General features: G+C 42.4%; 1 protein-coding gene across 1 annotated transcript in view; it reads right to left on the reverse strand.

Moving 5' to 3' along the window:
• Nucleotides 1-5,811, reverse strand: part of SLC16A7 (solute carrier family 16 member 7) — an 88,512-nt gene extending 82,701 nt beyond the window's left edge. The window contains exon 1 of the mRNA XM_051621320.1: nucleotides 5,611-5,811. The gene's annotated coding sequence lies outside the window, so the exon portion shown is untranslated. The remainder of the gene's footprint in view (nucleotides 1-5,610) is intronic.
• Between the last annotated feature and the right edge of the window lie 6,836 nt (nucleotides 5,812-12,647).

The following is a 12,647-nucleotide window of genomic DNA, read 5'->3' on the forward strand; positions in this document are numbered from 1 at the left end:
AGTCCTGTGTCACACCAAAAATTCTAACCTTCACCACCAAAGGTTTGACAAAAATGCCACAAAGTCCAAGATTTCTAATGCTAAAAAACACTCTGATACAATTGATTTGAAAAACAGATGCTGGAAGTGAGCGTATTTCTCTATCTGCAATACTAATCAAATTAATTACAATAGGAACTAATTTTGTTTTAAAATCATCAAATACACCTTTTTCATGTATGCTTTTGTCATTTTTGTCAGCACAGAAATCATAAAATCTTTTCTGGTTTGTTCTTTCACATCTTTTTAGCATTGTAAAACACACATTTGTTCTCAGTATTTCTTGAGTTCAGAAAACTAGCACTGAGAAGTACAAATCTGAATCTAACACTGTGAGTCTGATACTAATACAAGAGACTAATGGAGATTTCATCTCTTTTTGTCTCCTTTTTGCTTGTACTGTAAGAGTATCTAAGTCATGCCTGGCAAGCATGAATGCTAAAATCTCAATTCATCTCCTTATATGTAAAACATATAACTTCTATCTTTTGAGTGATATAGTGCTCACTCTTTTGTGACAGATTTCTAATTCCTATTGCACCAAACACATGCAAAGAGCATTGTACATCACTTCAATGTCTTTACCACCACTGCAGTGACAGCAAAGGCTCAAGTTCTTTGATGACAAACACATTTTGAACACCATTATGACTCCTTGTCCTATGCACTATCCTTAAGTGTTAAACTTGGGAGTGCTGCCAACAGTTTGCTATCACTGAGGCCATATAATGGGAAGGGCACTACACAATGGACATACCTGCAGCTGCTGGAGTCTGCTAGCAGGTGTGGGAAGATGAGCTATTCTAAAGGACCAGGACATGTATATATATATAATGATAAGAAAAGCCATAAAATACAGGTGTTCTGATCTGTCTTCTGTGCAATTTGCTTTCTGAATGTTCCCACAGCATCTTGATTATGACCTACAGCTGTCCTCCATTGGAAAATGTAAAAGAGAAATTAAAGTGAAATAACTACTACATTTGCTGTCAAAAGAACTGGAAAGTGTTCTTTTGTGGGGTACAAATATTCAGGCTGGAAGAAAGCCAACACTGTTTAAACAATCCTGCACATTTGGGCAATGCCAACCAGTGGAGTTTTATGCTTTGACCATTAAATCAGATGTTGTCATTATCTTCCATAGCAATATATGAAAATAACATAAAATCCACCTCTTCTCAAGTACTCCAACTTCTATAATGTGTAGGCTTTATGGAATTTGTCAATGTCTGACTTAAAAGTTTCCCACAAACTAGTTATTAGCAAATTCTATACATTTTACACTATTATTCAGAGCCCTGCTTTCTTATTTTGTGGACATTTAAATACACTTAATACTTCACATAAAGTAATCATGACATCAAGTTTAAAGAAAATGTAACAACTGCTAAACAAAAAAAAAAAAATCAGGCTTCAGTTTGTTCTCTATTGCTTCCTGATTCTGTGAATTAATTGCATTTCTTAAGATCTTAAGTCTTGCACCCACAAAGCGAAGGAGTATATCATGCTAATGCCCTATTCTTTCCCATTAATTTTCTTCCTTCTTTTTTGGGATTTTTTTTAATTGCTCTAGTTCCTTTAATATCCTCTTGGAAATGCTTATTCCATTTCTATCAGGAAATGCTCTTAATGCATACTTCTGATTAGATATTACTGTAAGTGTCATGAGACATGAAAGCACCATGTCTCAAAAATAAAAAAGGGTTAGCACGTAACTGGGGGGTTGACCTTGAGATAATAAATAGAAGACCTGCTTAAAGACACTGTATAAACTAAAACTAAAAATATACTCAACAAAAGAACAAGCTGGTGTTGATGAATCACACAACCCCCCCAGACACAAATATGATTAATTAAAACATCTTGAGATTGCAAGGATAAAAAACAAAGCAAAACAAACAAACAAACAAACAAACAAAACCCAAACTGAAACTCTTTCTAGTTTGTCAGCCACCATGACCTGGTTAGATAGTTAATAAAAGCTTAACATTATTTTGATTGCTTGAGTATAAGACCAAGAGTTATAAGAAATATCAGAAATATGTGACAGATTGTAAAGGCAAATAGTGCTCCTCAGGTAGTTTGTCCAACATCCTCTATTCCTCTACTCATGGAATAGTTTCTTATTACTCCTGTATCTCAGATACTTTTGTTTGCAAACTGCAAATTATTATTCAAATGTTCCAAGATTCACAATAAAATTATGAAAGTTGGTACAACAGCTCACAAATACATGAGAGCCAAGGAATGCAGGTTTGGACTTAGATGCATATTTGAGATGCATCCTGTTTCTCACCTTCATTTGACACATAAACCAGTGGCCAATGACATTGTGTTTTCCTATCTAACCTCCTCCTTGGTGCTGTGCAAACATTAGGCCATATATATTATATAAACAGGCACAGAAACCGGTAATATTATCTGTCAATGATTAACAGCTACGACCTGACAAATACCAAAAGAAAATTACATTTTCATGATCATACCTACCTTGAAATATAAAATTCACTTAACAGCACAGATTACTAGCATAGCCCAAGAACATCCTTCTTTTCTTGATCCTTGCATAAGAAAATGGACAGCATTAACACTGGCAAACGGTATATAGGACACAATTCATTGAGAATTACATTCAGCCACCATCTTTGCTAAATCAAACATCTCCTCAAGAAAAATGCAACTCTTCAAAACCATCCTGTGATGTTGCAATAGGAAAAAAATATATTAAAAAATCAGGTGAGCTGTGGTCTCTTTTCTTGAGCTGGAAGAGGTACAATAATAACCCGAGTTATTGGAAGAAAAAACACCTGCTCATCATAAATAGAGGACAAGATAATTTACCTAAGAAACAAAGGATTCCAAAGAGGACTTTTTTCTAAAATGAAGAAAAATAAAAGCAACGGGGGCCAGAAAAAGACAAGTAAGATATAGTGAAGCAAAAACCAAATCCAAGAAAGAAGTGCAATGAAAGAAAAACATTTTTTAAAAAACACCAGCTTGTGATTCAAGGAGAAGTGTTCTTTTCTTTACTTTCCCTTAACTTGACTGTCTGTAAATAACAGCATCTCCCTTAAGGCTGCCCAAAGGATCTCCTACCACCATAAAACTCAGATTCTAGAATAAGATATTGCCATAGTAAGAGCTGAGTGAACTTGAATCCAATATATATTCCAGAGAAGTGACAGATGGAATTAAAGAGCTGGAAGGAGAATTTTTTTTATATACTATTAATGATGCATTCACTTACACTGAAAATTGCTGAAACAGAACTCCACCTCTTTTCACTGCAGACATAGAGCTGCAGTGTTTAACTACTCTGATTCTTTGATATTTCCCTTTGTAAGAGTTCAAAGTCTCCTCCTTTACCGGCACAATACCTGTTCAGATCATTTGCGTCACTACATAATCCAAAGAGCTTTCCTATCCATAAAAAGTTTGACCCGTTTTCTGCCATCCACGAAGACCTTCCATGAAGACCATAGCTGATATTTAGGCAATTCCACATCTCCACCACACAATAAAATAAGCCTGACTTGGCTGTCTTAATTAACCAAAAATCAACTAATGCTGCCAGGAGAAAAAAAAAAAAAAAAAAAAAAAAAAATCCAGTGTGCCTATTCAGAATTATTAGCTCTTTTGCTCTGTAGCCACTTACACTGCAGAGACTATGTTGCAAACTAAATTAGCTGGGTCCTTACAGATACATAGAGTTATATTTCTATAACAAATTTCACAAAGAACAGAAACGTCTGGAGTATAATTTCTGCTCTGAATTTATTCCACCATGTGGAAGGTGTAGATATTCAGCACTCATTCCCAAGTATGATATTCAAAGTTTGCAGACAATAACAGGAGAGAGGAGTACTTGTACATAAAAGCATTTACCACTTTTATTGAACTGTTTGTCAGTTTTCTGCTTCCTTTAAATACCAGTCTACATCCCTCTGTCTAGAAGACTTTCATATCATGATTCATCTAGACAGATCTGAGGCAGTATTTTTTTGGCTTGATTGGTGCGTTACTAAGTTTATGGCCTCATTCCTGTAATGGAAGCTGCAAGCACCCGTATCATTACTATTTGATAAGTAACTTGAACTTGAGAGCCACAGATGGATGTCACTATGGAAATAAGAATGACTATTATAGAGACCAATGAAACAAGAATGGACACCTCCATGACGCAGCAACTTCCTTCAGTTTCTTTCTTTTTCCAAAAACAGCTTTAAATAATAATTTCAGTAAGACTCCCTTACTGAAAGCTTAGGCTGGCATCTGAATAAACAGTTATCTCTAAATGTTATTCTGTTTCAGTCTGTTTTCCAAGCCACCTGACTGGAAAAGCAGTGGAGAACTTGTGCCAGTTCAGTGTGCCTGCAGGACTGAGAAGTAACATGCCCTCCCAGTGCTACCAGGGAACGCTGTGGTCTCTGAAATGTGAACCCACCAACTTCCCAGTTTCTTTTAAGATTGCTTCAGTGTCCTGTAGGGGCCATTTCAACAACTACAAACCCAGGACACAGAGGTCTCTGTGGAGACACCTAACTCCTTTCTCTCCGTACGATTGCCCTTTGCCAGGGAGACACTTCGTACCATTCCCTTCAAGGACCCTGAGTCCACTGTGTGCTAGCAGAGGTCAAGCAGAAAACGATGGAGAAATATTTTCCCAGCTCTGGCACCCCAGTTACAGCGGAAGCCCGGTACACAACCACTAACCAAAGCCAGCAATGTTTGGAGAGAATAATGTCAGCATTGTCGAGCTCAGAGCAGCCCAGAGCAGAGCAATTAGTGCTGCAGCTGGCACTAGGTGCAGCAGAGGGTCCATCCAGACCCACTTTCCTCAAGGTCATCCTGACCACACAGCTATGACAACACCTCTTCTGGGAGGTCCGCTTTTGATGACGGCAAGCGCGGCACCAGGGTTTTCGCTCCCCTGCCGTCGCCTCCGAGGCTCTCCGCCCACATTTCAAACCGGAGCTGCCCCCGGGGCGGAGGCGGGCGGTGCCGCAGCTGCGGCGGGGGCGTCCTCGGCGCCCCGGCTCGCCGCCCCGCGGGGATGCACGCGGTGCGCGGGGGCGGGATCGCGCCGCGCCCCCCCCGCCCCCCTAAGCTGCGGCCTCGGCCCGGCCCCGCCGCCCGCCCGCCTGCCCCGCTGTCAGCGCCGGGCGCCCGCATGGCAGCGGGGAAGCCGCTCGCTGCAGGGCCGACGGGCCACGGCAGGGAGTGCGGTGTCTCCCTGCCGTGGCTGCTTTGGTACCGGGACAGCGCCTGCGGGGGCGGCGGCTGCGCCCCGCGCGGCGTCCGTCCATCCATCCATCCATCCATCCATCCATCCATCCATCCATCCATCCATCCATCCATCCCTGCGTGGGCGGCGGTGGGGGTGTGTGTGTGACTGACAGTGCGGCGCGCACAGCGCGGGGGCAGCCGCCCTCACGCAGCCAGCCCGGGGCCGCGCCGGCGCGCCCCGCCTGCGGCAGCCCCTTCTCCGTCCCCCGGAGCCCTCCCCGGCGGGGGCGACCTCAGCGGTTTCGCTGCTCGTCCTCCACCCTCCTGGCGGGTAGGTTACGTTACCTGGTCTCTAGCTCGGGCTGGATCTAATCCCGCGGCCGCCGCCGGCTCCTTTCCCTGCCGCGGGGGTGAGTGGGGCAATTAATTTATTTATTTCCCATGAGGTGTCCTCGGCAGCAAAGCAGCGGCGCGGGAGCCCGGGCCAGGCGGCAGGGAGGGAGGCTCGGGTGCTGCTGCGGGGCCGACGGGGTGCCGCTGTCCCCGGGGTGCTGCCGGGGAGCGGCCGAGACGCTTCAGCACCGGCGCGGGAGGGCGGGGGCTGCGGAGGAGACGCCTCCCGGGCTGCCCAACCCGGCTCCGCGGGGCTGACGGGGCGCGGCGCCCGGTCCGGGGAGACGGAGCCAACGCCTGGGGCGGGAGGTGGGATGCGCCGCGCCGGGCAGCAGCGGGGGCAGCAGCGGGGACACCGCGGCCGCCGGGGCGAGGCCTCAGCCCCCTCCCTCGCCCGCAGCCTCCCCGCCCACCTGCCCGTCCCGCAGCCACCAAGCGCGGAGCCCCCCTCGCTCGGAGGAGCGGCTGGGGCAGCGTGGGCTGCTTGGGAACTAGAGGGGCAGGGAGATCTTTACCTCACTCCAGGCAGCGCAAGACGTGTCCATTCCCCCACCCCCGGCCCCACCCAGTTCTCCTCCTGCTCTTCGGGACCGAGGGTACGGAGTATTTCACGTTATAAGGCTGTTCGCACTCGCTATTCCGCGGGTAGGTGACAGGCAAATAAGTTTGCTCGTGTTAGAAAAAAAAAAAAAACGGATTTTTTTTTTTTTTTTATAACATCTTCTGAAGCACGAACTGAAATTTGGCCAGTCAGCAGTGAGTTCTTGATCAAAATCTTGGTTAACTTGCCCTTTGGCCCCTTTATCTCTCCCTTAAAAACAATAATAATAATAATAAAAAAAATTACAAGAAGTATTTTGTATGTATCATTAGCATATTTGTGAAAGTGGCCACTAAGATTTCTAAAAATTCTGTCCTTAAGGCTGAAATCCTGTAGGGGAAGAGAAAGAACATAATTTTAAAATTGCATAATTAAAACCTTTACCATAATGCCTATTCTCATGGGTAAAGATTGCATATTATGTGCAACATGAAAAGTAGCAGGAGGAAGCTGGAGTAATTGCAGTTATTGACATTATGTTGCATAATATGTACAAAAGTAAATGTGGTTATAATGTGATATTTTTTTGAAACTTTATTGCATATTCTATGTTTAGTCCTTTGTGTACTTCTGTTGCACTTTGGACAACACAGCAGGACATAAGCAATTCAGGAGGTTCCTGGAATGCATTGATGCTAACTTCCTTCTCCAAGTGATAGAGGAGCCAACAAGGAGAGTTGCTATGCTGGATCTTGTTTTCACCAACAAGGAGCAGCTAATGGGGAATGTGAAGTTCAAGGGCAGCTTTGGCTGCAGTGACCATAAGATGGTGGAGTTCAAGATTCTTAGTGGCAGTTGGGGGAGCTCACAGCAAGATCTCTACCCTGGGCTAAAGGAGATCAGCCTATTTGCAGACCTGCCTGGTAGAGCACCATGGGATAAAGCCCTGTTGGGAAAAGGAGCCCAAGAAAGCTGCTCAATATTGAAGAACCAGCTCCTCCAAGCTCAAGAGCACTGCATGCCAAAAAAGGAGAAGTCAAGCAAAAGTGCCAGGAGGATGGATGAACAAGTTGCTCCTGGAAAACTCAAATACCAAAAGGAAGCCTACAGAGGGTGTAAGCAAGGAATGACAGCCTGGGAGGAACACAAAGAAATTGAGCAGCCAGGGATCAGGTTAGAAAAGATAAAGCCCATATAGAATTCAATCTGGCCATGGATATCAAGGGCAACAATAAAAGTTTCTAGAAGTATGTCGAAAACAGAAGGAAGACTAAAGAAAATATGGGCTCTACTGGAAGTAAACAGGAGGCCTAGTTCCCTGGGATATGGAGAAGGCCAAGGTACTCGATTTTTTTTGCCTCAGTCTTGATTGGCAAGCACTGAAGACACACTGCCCAAGTCACAGAAGGCAAAGGCAGGGGCTGCAAGAAGGAAGAACGACCCATGGTAGGGGTAGGTCAGGTTTGAGACCATCTAAGGAACTTAAATATGTCAATGGGATCTGATGAGATGCACCCACAGGTCCTGAGGGAACTGGCGGATGAAGTTGCTGAGCCACTATCCACCATATTTGAGAAATCAGGGTAGTCCAATCAAGTTTCCTCTGACTGGAAAAGGGGAAACATAACCCCCATTTTCAAAAAGGGAAAAAAGGAAGACCCAGGGAACTACAGGCCAGTCAGTCTAACCTCTGTGCCCAGCAAGATCATGGAGCTCCTGAAGGCTTTGTCCCACATGACATCCTAGTCTCTAATCAGAGAGACATGGACTTGACAGATGGACCATTTAGTGGATTAGGAATTGGGTAGATGTTCACACTCAAAGAGTTGCGGTCAACAGCTCGATATCCAAGTGGAGATCATTAACAAATGTCATTCATCAGGGGTCAGTATTGGGACCAGCACTGTTTAACCTCTTTTTCATGGAAAATGAGATTAAGTGCACCCTCAGCAAATTCACTGATGACATTAAGCTGTGTGGTGCAGTTGACATGCTTGAGGGAAGGGAGACTGTCCAGAGGGACCTTGACAGACTTGTAAGGTGGGTCCATACGAACTGCATTAATTTCAGCAAGTGCAAGGTCCTGCACCTGGGTCAGGGCAATCCCAAGCTCAAGTACAGGTTGGGTGGAGAATGGATTGAGAGCAGCCCCGAGGAGAAGGACTTTGGGGTGTTGGTTCATGGCTCAACATGAGCCAGTAATGTGTGATTGCAGACCAGGAAGCCAACCTGGGCTGCATCAAAAGAAGCATGACTAGCAGGTCAAAGGAGGTCATTCTCTCCCTCTACACCCCGCCTGTAGTAATGTCCAATTCTGAAGCCCCCAAAACAAGAAGAACATAGAACTGTTGGAGCAAGTCCGGAAGAGGGCCACAAATATGATCAGAAGGCAGCAACACCTCTTCTACAAAGACAAGCTGAGGAAGCTGGGGTTGTTCAGCCTGGAGAAGGGAAAATTCCAGGGAGACATTCTAACAACCTTCCAGTACCCGAAATGAGCCTACAGGAAAGTTAGGGAGGGACTTTTTACAAGGGCACGTAGTGATATGATGAGGAGTGATGGCTTTAAAATGGAAGAGGGTAGGTTATATTAGACTTTAGGAAGAAATTCTTTGGTGTGAAGGTGGTGAGACACTGGAACAGGTTACCCGTGGAAGCTGTGGATTCCCCATACCTGGAAGTGTTCAAGGCCATACCTGGTAAACATCAAAGAATCCATCCACAGAGGACTGCCATTTCAAAGCACAGATTCATAGAAATCAGGTTTTGTTGGCTCTTTTGCTTACCAATCTGTTTGCTTGTATGTGAGAGATGTTAGGAATTATTCTGTGCTTTAAACTACACTCATTAAACCAGAATACACAGACCTTAAAATTTCAGTAATGTGACATTATATCATTCTTTCTTTACTTAGGATATTATTGTTACAATTTATGCATCATCTGCTCCCACTGCAAGTGCAGGAGAGAATACTTTGTCACATGTTTGTAAAGCAGCCAGGTCGCTACAGTCTCTGGGCAGATCCTGGTACTGTAGTTGTAAGGAGCAGTAAATAGTTCACTGTAAGAGGCAGGAAACACTTTTATTCCTGAAACAGACAGAGCACTTGTATTAATTTAGGTAGTGGTGTCAGTCATCTCTTGTGCAAATGTATAAAAGGAACCTGTGCCCATTGTCCCCACGGTCACTGTGTGTGTCCTGGCAGCAGGTTGCACTACAGGCTTTGGAATACCAAGAAGCATGCAAGAGGGGCCCACTAAGCCAAGTAGAGGGAAGAGCATTAACTAAGTAGCAAGTCTTGGGCATAGAAGTGAAGGAGGCTTGGGTACAGATGACCATGGTCAAACTCATTGTTGCTTCCAGGCAGGCCCACAATTACAGGATTAAAAATGTGTAAATTAGGATGAAGCCTGGTGTAAGATATTTTGTAGAGAAGCTGCTAGTGCTGAAATCAAAGTTGTATACTTGACATCATAAAGGTGTTAAGCTTTCTTCCATGTTCAAACACTTTGTATGCCCTGAAGAAAGTCATAGGCCATATAGGACAGTTCCTGAAAAATGCAGAACATGGCTATATTGTCTTTTATAGTGAAGTATTAAAGTTCATATATTTTTATAGACTATTAGGAAAGTGATTTTCAAAGGGAGCTGAAAAATAAATACAAGAAGATATAAATGGTACCTGTTTTTCATTACATGGTTCTATTTTCTCCACTGATGTGCCTTAACTAGAAAAAATTAAAAGTTATATAGATTTTAATAAATGTATACTGTATATTACAGACAATAAATTTTACACAGTGATATGTATATGTGATAAGGTATATCATATACACAATATCTCTATTATACATGGTACATATTGCACGCTATAGTACAGTGCTACATGCAGTATAAATAATGTATTCTATACTTATATGGAATACATCTTATTTCTATTAGTACTGTATATATTAATGTATCTATATAGAACCAGTAGATTATATTAACATGTTAACCATTACATCATACATGTATGTATTTTCTCTATATATGTATGTGCCTCATGCAGTTTCTTTCTATGCCCCTTTTTGAAACACCCTCTCTAGGAAAGGTGTATGTGTCTTAATTTACTTAGTTGCTGTGTGCTTCATTGCATTTTGCATTTTCTATTCAGAGGCAGAGAAGATAAACTAGCTGCAGTTATAACAGTGTGTGATCCTGGCCTACAGACTGCACAAGTTTAGATACAGTTTAGTGTCTGCATCCTGCTTAAAGTCACAAAAATTCCCATGAGCTTTCAGATTAAAAGTTGATGTATGGCTTTATTTTTTATGTAGAACTCAGTTGCAATGGTATCAAGATTTTAAACTGAATACACTCCTTTGTGAGTGATGAAGAACAAACGTTCTGAAGTGATTCAGTTCTCTGTTGCAGATTTAAAAAGAAACTGTCATAATTCTGCATCCTTTCAGTGTCAGAGCCCCTTCAATGTAGGAAGCTCATTATTCAGAGTAAAAATGTTCATATCCATGCTCTAAGGGTAAGAATTAAAAATTTATTAGTGATAGTAATTAATAATTTATGTGTGAATTTCAAGAAGCTAGCAAAGGTTTAGATCTGTGTGTGCACGTATGTATGTGTCTGTGTATGGGAGGGTGGCATTATGTGTTTTTCAGTGACCTAATTGGTTGGAAAGAAGAAATTAAACAAACTTATCTGTCTCACATGTGTGTGAAAAGAAGTCACACATCTCGTTATTCATTCTGGATCCATTCAATAGTGAGAGAGACTTCTGGAAGAAGGCATGTTATACACACTCCTGTTTCAGCTGATAACAGCTTGAGGTCTTTTTAGTGATATTAACAGAAAAAGTTTTGAAGTGTTATTTTCCACCACAGGAAAAGAAAATGCTGCAGATGTTGAATAACTGATGCTATTTTTCTGTTGGTCTATCCATTAACTGTTTGGGTAAGCTTCCTGATGGAATAGTCCATTTCCCTCATATGCCATTTGTCATGTAGTTTCATTTGAACACAAAATTTTACAGGTCCTCTTCGAAGCTTAGATTCCTTGGCTACACCACAAGTTATGTCTTCTAGTCACAAATTCTGCATCTAAGGGTGTATGCTTAGGATTGTGTGGCATTTTGGCCTACATAATATTACATTTTGATTATGTCTTTGTTGGGTTTTTTTTGTTTATTTTTTTCCAGACTGATGATTTCTGTTCCATAAATACTCAACTCTAACTTCTCTCATGTCCATATGCAGGCTAGTGTGGTATGCATGCTCATAATCTCTAGTAAATACACCAGGTATTACCATTAAAATGAATAGGTAATCACCTAGGCCATCTTCTGTAAGCTTAGTATCAGTGAGCTATTGTCAGCCTCTGTCTCACTCTACCCTAATTCATACACACTGTTGCTCTGTTGCTAGCATGAAACTTTAATCCTAATTCTGTTAGTGAAAGAGATAAGTATACTTCAATTTCTGTGACAAAATTCATATAAATGGAATTACACTGTAGAGTTCTAGTAATAAAATATAGCTAAAGCTGATCTTGCTATTGAGGTCAGTTTTCTCTATAAGCATCAACCATGTCTATTCCAGGCCCAATAAAATTATTTTCTCTTACAGCTCCTGGGGACACGAACAACAACACATTGTAACTACAGCAATAGACTCAACTGTCAAAGATCTCTATCGGGCATCACAGAGAATTTGAGGCAGCTGGCAGTTATCAGCTGAAGCAGGTAGTCAGTAGAAGTGTAGAAGATAAACAGATAATAGAAAAGCAATCTGAAAACCTGGGAGAGATAATAAACCTCTCTTCTAGAGAAGAGGTAACAACTCAGGTAGGTCATTGATGAACTCAACTCCCAGATCAGTGCTGTCTAATATTGCTGAAAATACAGTAGCAGTTCATGCCTGTTAGCTCTGAAGTAGTATTCAAGATGTTGTTGGAAATGCAGTTTGACATACTCAGTTATAGAAATCACTATTGGAGTAAAGTGAAGAAGGATCACACTGCTGAAAGACAGCTGACCAAAATCCCAGGGACACCATGACCCTCTATTACATTACAGCTGCCAGAATAGAAAACTAGTTACACCTCCTTTTTATCCTCCGTCTTGCTGTGTCTGTGTGACAGTGCAGCTATTGCATAGTATTCCTGCCATGCTGACTGGTCCACTGTGGGGCATGTGATTTCTTTTTTCTGTAATTTCTGCTTGTCTTAAAATAACTGAACCATTCTGTTTTCTCTACTATGAGCACAGAGAAGGCGGGGAAAGGCCCATATCTGTAAGTAACAGTATGTGTTGTTCTTAGTAGCTGTGTATTGACACAGTCCTACAAAACATCTTTCTCTTCAAATCACTCATAATTATAAAAATCCTGTCTATGGGAAGTCTGAAATCTTGCATGAACCTGCAAAGAAACTGATACCGTTTGATACCTCTTTT

The sequence above is a fragment of the Apus apus genome, chromosome 1 (genome assembly GCF_020740795.1).
Source record: "Apus apus isolate bApuApu2 chromosome 1, bApuApu2.pri.cur, whole genome shotgun sequence".
NCBI lineage: Eukaryota > Metazoa > Chordata > Aves > Apodiformes > Apodidae > Apus > Apus apus.